Genomic DNA, 9042 nt, shown 5'->3' on the forward strand with positions numbered 1-9042 from the left:
ATTATTTATTTTATTGTATGTCAGTAAACTGTCCCACTTCACCAAATGAGACAGAGGATCCTTACTGGTTGTATGTACGCATGCATAACATTATTTCCTCAAGTCCTCTAAATAGACTAATAGAGTTTTCATGGTTGTTTGTTTCTAATTACGTGAATTATTACAATCCTATTACAATTGAAATTGTGATATTTTTTTTTTCCAATATCACAAAATCATTAAGTAAGCTGACTAAGTTGTGCACATATATTTCTAATACATCGATTAAGCTTGAACAATTAGGTTGAGATTATGGTCATTGGGTTGAGATTATTATTGTACTATGAGTCAAAATCATATGTTTTGAAAAGAATGATCGACTTGGTGTACATAATCTTCATGATATCATGTACTTATGTTTGAGATTTTTATTTCTTTTGTTTTCGTTAATCGTTGGTATATTTTATATTTTGTCAAGATATTTTCATGTGAGGCGATCTCACACTCTCATAATAAACGTATATAGTTAATTAATAATATGATTTAATACCCTTAATAATATTAGCCTTTATATTAAGTAGTATCATTATTTAATTCAAGGATTATTTCATTAGAGCTCTAACCATAACCAAAGATAATGGCAAGGTGAAAAAGGTCTTTGATGCATCTATATGGACTGTCTTTGAATGGAAAGTACAATTTTTATACGAATTCGAAAAAAAATCAATGATTAGCTTAGTTCAATGCTAAATTTATGTAGATAATTCATATAGCAAGTTTTCAATAGTCTTGCTTCCTGTAAAATCGAAAGATAACATAATCATAAATTAAAAGCTTAGCTTATCACGTATAATTGCGAGTATTTATGCAAAAACTAAAAAGTATAAACGGAATTGAATTGCATTAATTACAAAATAAATATACGACTATCTTGGATCGGGACTCCTTTAGTAAGAATCCTAAATTTTATACATTTAGATCAAATTTTCTGATTTTATAAGACTTATCTTGAAAAGATAAGGGTAGTTTAAATCACCTTGTAGGAAATCTTCGCATGTATTGTTTGGTTAGCTACCATATTTGTGTTGATGAGTACCCCATGTAAGATCGATTCAGACTTTCCTGAAAAAATAACAATTTAGGAAATTAATATTTAGATTTAGAAAACAATATATTGGCATTTCTAATTAAAAAGAAAGCTAAAATATTAGAGTATCAAGTATGAACAAATCAATTATCAATTAGGAATAAACTAATTAAGAGCAAATTAACAAATCAATAATAATAAGAACAATGACAGGGGAAGCCGAGAAGGGGAGATTTACAAAAGAATAATTCAACTTACAAAACCTAATACGTAACTTATATATACATACACGGATTATTAAAGAAGAGTAGTTTGGTTTATGCTTGACTCTTAATGTCAATAGGAGATTAGCAGGGTAGTAGTGATTTCAATGTATGTTACCTTTCATACGGTTACAAATATTAAAAAGTTAATCTAATATAAAACTTCCATGGAAAACTATATTAATTCGGCTAATATAATATAAAGATAAAAAAAAATTTGTGATTGGTAATTTAAGAGATAAAGTTTCCATGAAAGAAAAGTTATTTTTTAGATTAATATTTAAAAATTCTGTTATTTTTTTATCCGATATTATTATTATAATTAGAGTGTTTTAAAAAACTTGGAGTCTCTAGAATTGCCTGAAAAAAGCCTCTTTTATATATATATATTGATTTTTTTTTTTTGAAGTTTAATGGGCCTTTAGCACATTTTTTCCGCTGATGACATACTATTATCACAAATTCGTCTACAAATTCATTTACATTTAATTGCTTTTTTTATATATAAATGGCAAAAATGCAGATATAACTGATCCTCTATTCAAACATTAGTTTTCCAATCCAATGCAGGTCAATTGGTTGATTTAATCGAGTCCAGCTCCTCTCCAGTTCCTTAAAAGAACTGGAGGTCCAGTACCCATTTAATCTGGAGCCAAGTGGACAGGAAAACCAAGCAACGGTCAAGATCATTTATTCTATTTCTTCCTTTTATTTCTCTCTCTAGTCCTGTACTCATCAGTCATCAATCAAGAGAAAAAGTATCACCCCATTATTTCCTCCCTATTATTTCTTCAAGTTTAACTTTCAAGGAAACAAAATAAGGTGGAAATTCAAGGCGCCTCCGACAAGAAAGCTAGGCTTCTGATTCGGTAGTGACGAATCCGGCAATGCATGTACAATAGAAAAATGGACGGCTACAATTGGTTTCTGATTTCTCGCTGAACCATCTTCAATCCCACCAATTTTTCTGAGTTTGATTATAACTTTGACGGCGACTGAACTTTGCATGGCCGGCGATTATAGAACAAACGACCATTAAGCTCGAGGCGGTGGTGATGCTAAAAGGGCGACGGTCACAACAACTTTGACGATGAGAAATTGGTCCGGTGAAGATGACGGTCCGATGGGTTGCCGTGGACATTAGGGGGTGGTTTTAATGGTGGCATGATGTGGTGATGCTACTTGTTCTTGGGTCACCATTGTTGTTCAAAGCTAGTTTGATGAGGAAGATAGAATTATTGTAAAAAATACTTGAATGTTGATTTCACCCACTGAATATAATTTATGAAGCATTGTAATTTTTAATTTTTTTGTTCAGATTTATGAAGCATTGTAAATTGTGAATTTTGATGGAGTAATAACGAAGGAGTGAGGAGTTGATGAACAACTAAAGCAAAGTGAGCTTTTAATTGTAAAGCAATCACAACCCTTGATTTTTAACAATGCCACGTGTCCTTATCTCACTATGGTACTGGACCCTCCAGTTATTTTTAGCACTGGAGAGGATCCAGACGCGATTTAATCTACTGTAAAATTTAGTTTTGGAAACCATTTGTTAATGTTTGATTGATAGGTCTCTATATTCGCGTTTGTAGGAATATATATTACGTAGCGACTAACCATACAACATAGCGCATCTAGTGTAGTGGTATCATAGTACCCTCCCACGGTACTGACCGGGGTTCGATTCCCTGGATGCGCATTTTTAAAAAAAAAAAAATTTAAACGTTCAGATTTCCTTTTTCTTTCCCTCAACAAAATAGTGTTTTTTAATCCCTACAAAATTAACATTAACTATTAGGGGGCGTTTGGTACGGGAAAGGGTAAGAGAATGAAATCAAGAAAGGGTAAGAGAGGGAAATGAATGGGATCACCCATATTATACTTGGGTGTTTGGTTGACAATTAGAGGGAAAGGGAATTAAAAGCCAACATCCACCACCTCCACCACCATTACCTACCACCTGCCCCCATTATCTACACCGACACCACCACAAGTACCGACGCCGACGATCTTCCTCACGGTACCCCATGGCGAACCTAATCACCGCGCCTCACGCCCTCAACAAACACCACAATCCCGACCCCAAACACCTTATTCATTCTAAAAAATCCACCACAACCCTTCGAAAACCCCTCCCCACCCCCCTTAAAACACCGGATCCGGTGTGGCGGCGTCGGGCGGTTGCAGTGGTGTGGCCGAGGAAGGTGTTGGTGGTGGTTGGTGGGGTGGGAGAGTTACTGAAGGTGTTGGTGTGGTGTTTAGTGGATGAGGATATGGGGTAGCGTGGACAGGCGGCGTCGCTGGTGGTGGTTGTGTCGGTGTGGTGGGTGTAAGGTGTAGGTGGCAGTGGTTGACGGTGTGAGAGGGTGTGGTGGGTGTTGGTGGGAGTGGTGGAAATAGGGAGTAGGACGAAGAAGGGATTATGGGGTTATGAGCTTACCCAAGGGGGGGAGGGGTATGGATGAGAATGGTTTTGGGGGTAAGGGGGGGTATGGGTTACCCTTTCTTTGTGTCAAACAAACAACAACAAAAGGAATCAACCATTTTTATTCTCTTTCCCTTTCCTTATTCCCCCCAACCAAACGCCCCCTTAGTGTTTACAAATTAACATTAACTATTAGTGTTTACAAAATTATAGGCGTAGTTGAAAAATTGAAAAGTAATCTATAAAATCTTTATTAAAAGGATAACCTAAAAAATGTGATATGGCAAGTTTAATTGTAACATGACAATTTTTAATGTAACATGGCGAATTAATGCGACGTGGATTATCACTTTATTATATGGCATTGATTTATTCATTTATCTATAAATCTATAAATAAAATAAAAAGGCAAGCCAAAAGTATCTCATTTCACCATTAAAATCCTAGCAAATCACATCATTATTTCTTATTTAAAAAAAAAAAGAAAAAAAAATTGAAACATTAAATGCAAATAGCATAACAAACATTAAACTTTAGCCTTTTAATTTTTTAGATAAATTAAACAACAATTAAAAATCAAAATTCATACTAAATTTTAAATTTCGACGTTTATTGTTAGAATATTTTGAGCAAATACACATTATTAATCTTCACATATACGTTGTTTTGTTCTCATTTATGGGCTATCAAGATTTGTGGAATTGTGTTATTCAAAGGTAAATAGACTTACATCTTTATGATTTAATGCCCTATTTATTTCATATTTAAGAGAAAACTTAAATTAATAATGATAAGGTTAATATTACATAAATCAAATTCCAGCATTTTGTTTGTTATTAATCACTCAATGGTTTTTTTTTTGGTAGGGATGGTTCATTGGAGAAACATGACGATATGAATAAGAGAAATACTAGAATTGCTTAAACAAATACTCTCTCCATTTCACTCAATAATATATTATGAACTGACAACAAGATTGACAACATGAATGTGAATGACTAATTGTTTTCAGTTTCATAAAATAAATTAGTATTTCAGAAACTTTGAAATTAATTTTGTTCATTTTCATTGACCCATGTTCCCGAGGTTTTGAAGGCAAATAATTTATAATTATAGGATCAATAATGTAAAATTTAATTTCGTTTATTTATTATTTATGTTTCGTCGAATGACTGTTGATACGTTCACATTTATACCAAGTTAAAATAACTCTCATCTCACATGCGTTTCAATGTAAGTAGAAACCAAAGCAATTAAAAGATTAGAAGTGAAGACGCGATAGCCGGTAAGGTATGAGTAGTTTCAACAATTTTAGTAACATACAAATCATATGAACTAAGTTTAACCTCTTATTTATAATTTACAATTTACAATTTACATTACCTATTTGATTAGGGCATGTTGCTCAGATGTTGATCAATTGGTTGGGTTACTCATGAATTTGTTGAACGGGTTTCCACATGGGTGTCATGAATGAATGGATTCATTGAAGGTATTTTGTTTTTAAAAACAACATGTTATTAGTATATTAATCAAAATAACAATTAAAGTACAATATATAGTTTTGCAAATAAACCAAAATTGCCAAAGAAATAAGCCATTAACTAACTAACTAACTTTTATGTATTTCAAAACTCTATATCTTTTTAAATGGATTAACTAATTGCTCGGACAAAGCTTAACAATATTATAATATAACAAAACTAAAACAGATAAACCCCTGATTTTCACAGGTCACAAACCTAGTTAGTAGGTTATTTAGTTATAGAAAGTAGAAACCATATGAGCGTTACGCTTTTGAAATTTTCGATTGGTCCATAACTAAATTACCTCAATTGTGTTTCTTTTTTTTTATATAAAATGTAAGTATATTATATATAAAAAAAAAAGAGATAGTTGACCATAAAAAGGAGATCAGAGCCATTACATCGGTAGCTAGACAACTGTCCAACGCAAAACAAACAATGGGCTCACCAAACTTGGCCCAAACACTATACCTTACATAAAACCAACAAAAAAGATAGAACCCTATCTTTCTTCCTCATCCAACAAAAGCGATACTATTTCCATCTCTCAAACTCAAAGAAGCCCGATAGTCACCTTAGTCTTCTCCACCCATCATTCAATCACTGCCAATAAGCCTCCAAATCCAAATCATATATGTTTTCAGTGCCGTTTTATAGTACCCCTTAATCTAATATTCAAATCTTCCTCCATGGTGGAAGCAATCTTTCAAGGGCAAGTTAGAGTAAGGTCATACTTACTCATGTTTCTTTAACTCCAGACATGGTAGATACAGGCATTGATCACTGCAAAAATCAGATCTACCTTTGTTTTTGTCCCCCTCCTTCTCAGACTCCAGTCGAGTATTGCATGCGTTAGTATTGTAACACCCCCATACTCCAAGTGCCTTACCAAGACCACTTAAGGCATGAGAATGCTACCATCTCGGTTACCCGAGGCAATGATAATCAAATAGACAATAACGAAACGTACTTTAATAATAATAAAGTTTAAAGCGATACAACCAAAACCAAAACTGATAAAAGAAAATACAAAGGTCCTCAAATGTTAAAACCAACTAGCTAAGAACAAAGTTCGACACAGCGGAAGACTTCTAAGCAGCTCGTGATAACTCAACCCAGCTATCCCATGCGCATCAAACATACCTTCTCAATAACTGCTCACCACCCCCGAATGGATCACCACAGTTTTTAAAACATTTAAACGGGGCCAGTACTGATTACATAAACAAATGCCACAATGAAACAGAAACACAAACAGTCCAAACAGCTCAAACAATCTCCAGTCTCCATCTCCAATCTCCACACAACTGACTACACACTAAAGTATGTAGCCCTGCCAGAGTACCCATTGCAACAAGTACTCCATGCCGCCAGTGGGGGACCGCAGCTGTACCCACCAAATCCCCGCTCATCTCCATCGAGCGATAAACCCAAGTTCATTAATGTGCACATCCCCTTTGTGACGGGTTTCACAGAGGGCGAATCAAGGGCGTGAAGCCACTCCCGCAAGTGACTCCACTCATCCAGGGACGCGCCCCGAAGAACACAGACAGTTACACAATCAATCAACAATATAATATCAACCACCAAAACCAATCCAACATTATAATTGCAACACCCCCTCATACCAAGGTACCTTACCAAGGACTACCCTAGCATGAAAGGCTGTTACCATCTCGGTTACCCGAGATAAGTATATATCAAAAGTAACAATCCACAAACACATCTATTAAAGTATAAAGAGTTAGCGATTACATTATCTCAGACCAACTCAAAATAAAAGTACAAGGTCTCAAAACAAATGAAATCTAAGACATTTAAACTCATAACAACGGAAGCTAGACTTGACGTGATGACTCCCCATGACTGTCCCATAGCTAACATCTCATTACTGTCACACTCTCACCATCCCCGAATGGATCACCGCAGTTTTACAAACAACAACACGGGGTCGATTACTACTCAATCAATATAAGACAACAAACAATACAACCAGGTGATCATCCTCCATCCCCGGTCTCCGATCTCACACACAAGAATCGACTACACACCGAAGTGTGTAGCCCTGCCAGATTACCCATCGTAACAGGTAATCCTCGCCGCCAGTGGGTGACCGCAGCCCATCCCCACCTAGTCCAGCTCATCAACGAGCGACTAACAATCCATGTCCCTTAATGTGCACATCCCCTCCCGCGACGGGTTCCACGGAGGGCGAACTAGGGTGTGAAGCCACTCCCGCAAATGACTCCACCACAATCACACACACACAGCATCACAGTTGTCATAACACCACAACCGTCACAACACAACCACATCAGCACCGTCACCACAACACCCATCCTCCGATGATCAGCAGGTAACAACAATTATAAAACATATGCAATCTCAATCAATTAACAGTACTGAGTAGGGAAAACCCTACCTTTTCGCAATCCGCTTACGATGCAATCAACCATACAAATGCATAACAATTACCACATCGTCACCTACAACAACAATCATATAATTCCAATCACTAACTGCAAAACCCCATTTCCCCCAATTCATGAATAATGACAAACCCTAGAATTAATCATCAACAACATAGGGATAAAGACTTACCGGCGAAAGAATGAAAGATTTAATGCGATAGCTACGATGTCCACACACACAGAGGAGAGATTTGGGAGTGATTAGAGTGTCGTAGGTTTGATTTGGTTTGCAAATGACGTTTTAGAAACTGATTATCGAATATATAATCCTTAATTACTCCCGAATCAAACCGCTAAAATATTATTCGCCAGACCGGATACTCGACCAAGTATAAAGTATACTCGGCCGAGTATCCTCTACTCGGTCGAGTATTCATCATACTCGGCCGAGTATTCCTCGGCAGTAGCCCAACAGATTACACAACCTACACTACTCGGCCGAGTAAGCTCTACTCGGTCGAGTACAAGCCTAAGAAATCCGTAGTATTACAGTCTTCCCTCCTTAAAAAGAACTTCGTCCCCGAAGTTCCAATCCAACCTATAAAACATGGACCCCTAACACTAACTCCACCAACCACTCTTCCTTCCACAACATGGCTCACGATATCGTCTCAACTATAGCATAGCCTCCCAATACTAACTCCCTAATATTATTGGATACCCACAACCTAAATGTTGCCAACTCTATCTTAGTTCATAACGCTCACTAACATCCTCAATTACCGAGACAATCCACCGGACAAGATCAACCATCAAAACGGAATGTTACATTCTACCACCCTTAAAACTAACTTCGTCCTCGAAGTTTACTCACACACATAAACATCATCACACAATCCGTTAACACTATCAAAGTTTACTCACACTCCTAACCTCATACTACTACGAGCACTGCCATAACCTATAATAAAATCGACCAACACACAAATCCATCCTTATTCTATACCAACACTCAAACTTCCAATTGCAACCTGTATGACCATCAAACTCTCTTGTCGCAATAATTATTCAACAATCACAACAACAATCACCAACAACAATGTAGCCAATAATGAGTAGGGAAACCCTACCTGGAACAACAATCACCACAAACGATCTAGCAGCTAATCAGAATTCTCCTCTACGAATCCTCCTCCTATAACATGTATACATTCAATTACTACCACATACATATAAATCACCCAAAACACCCCAAATATACCCAATTAGGGTTTTAACCAAACTCAATGAAATAACATAAAAACTATACAAGGATCTTACCCTCGACACGACGAACTCAACGGCGTAA

At 36.2% G+C, this 9042-nt stretch overlaps 1 non-coding gene across 1 annotated transcript; it reads left to right on the forward strand.

Annotated features, from left to right (window-relative positions):
- Positions 1-2960: 2960 nt before the first annotated feature.
- Positions 2961-3031, forward strand: TRNAG-CCC (transfer RNA glycine (anticodon CCC)). Its single transcript has one exon. It is a non-coding gene; the product is annotated as a tRNA-Gly (tRNA).
- The last annotated feature ends 6011 nt before the right edge of the window (positions 3032-9042 follow it).

This window comes from Silene latifolia, chromosome 8 (genome assembly GCF_048544455.1).
Source record: "Silene latifolia isolate original U9 population chromosome 8, ASM4854445v1, whole genome shotgun sequence".
Classification (NCBI taxonomy): domain Eukaryota; kingdom Viridiplantae; phylum Streptophyta; class Magnoliopsida; order Caryophyllales; family Caryophyllaceae; genus Silene; species Silene latifolia.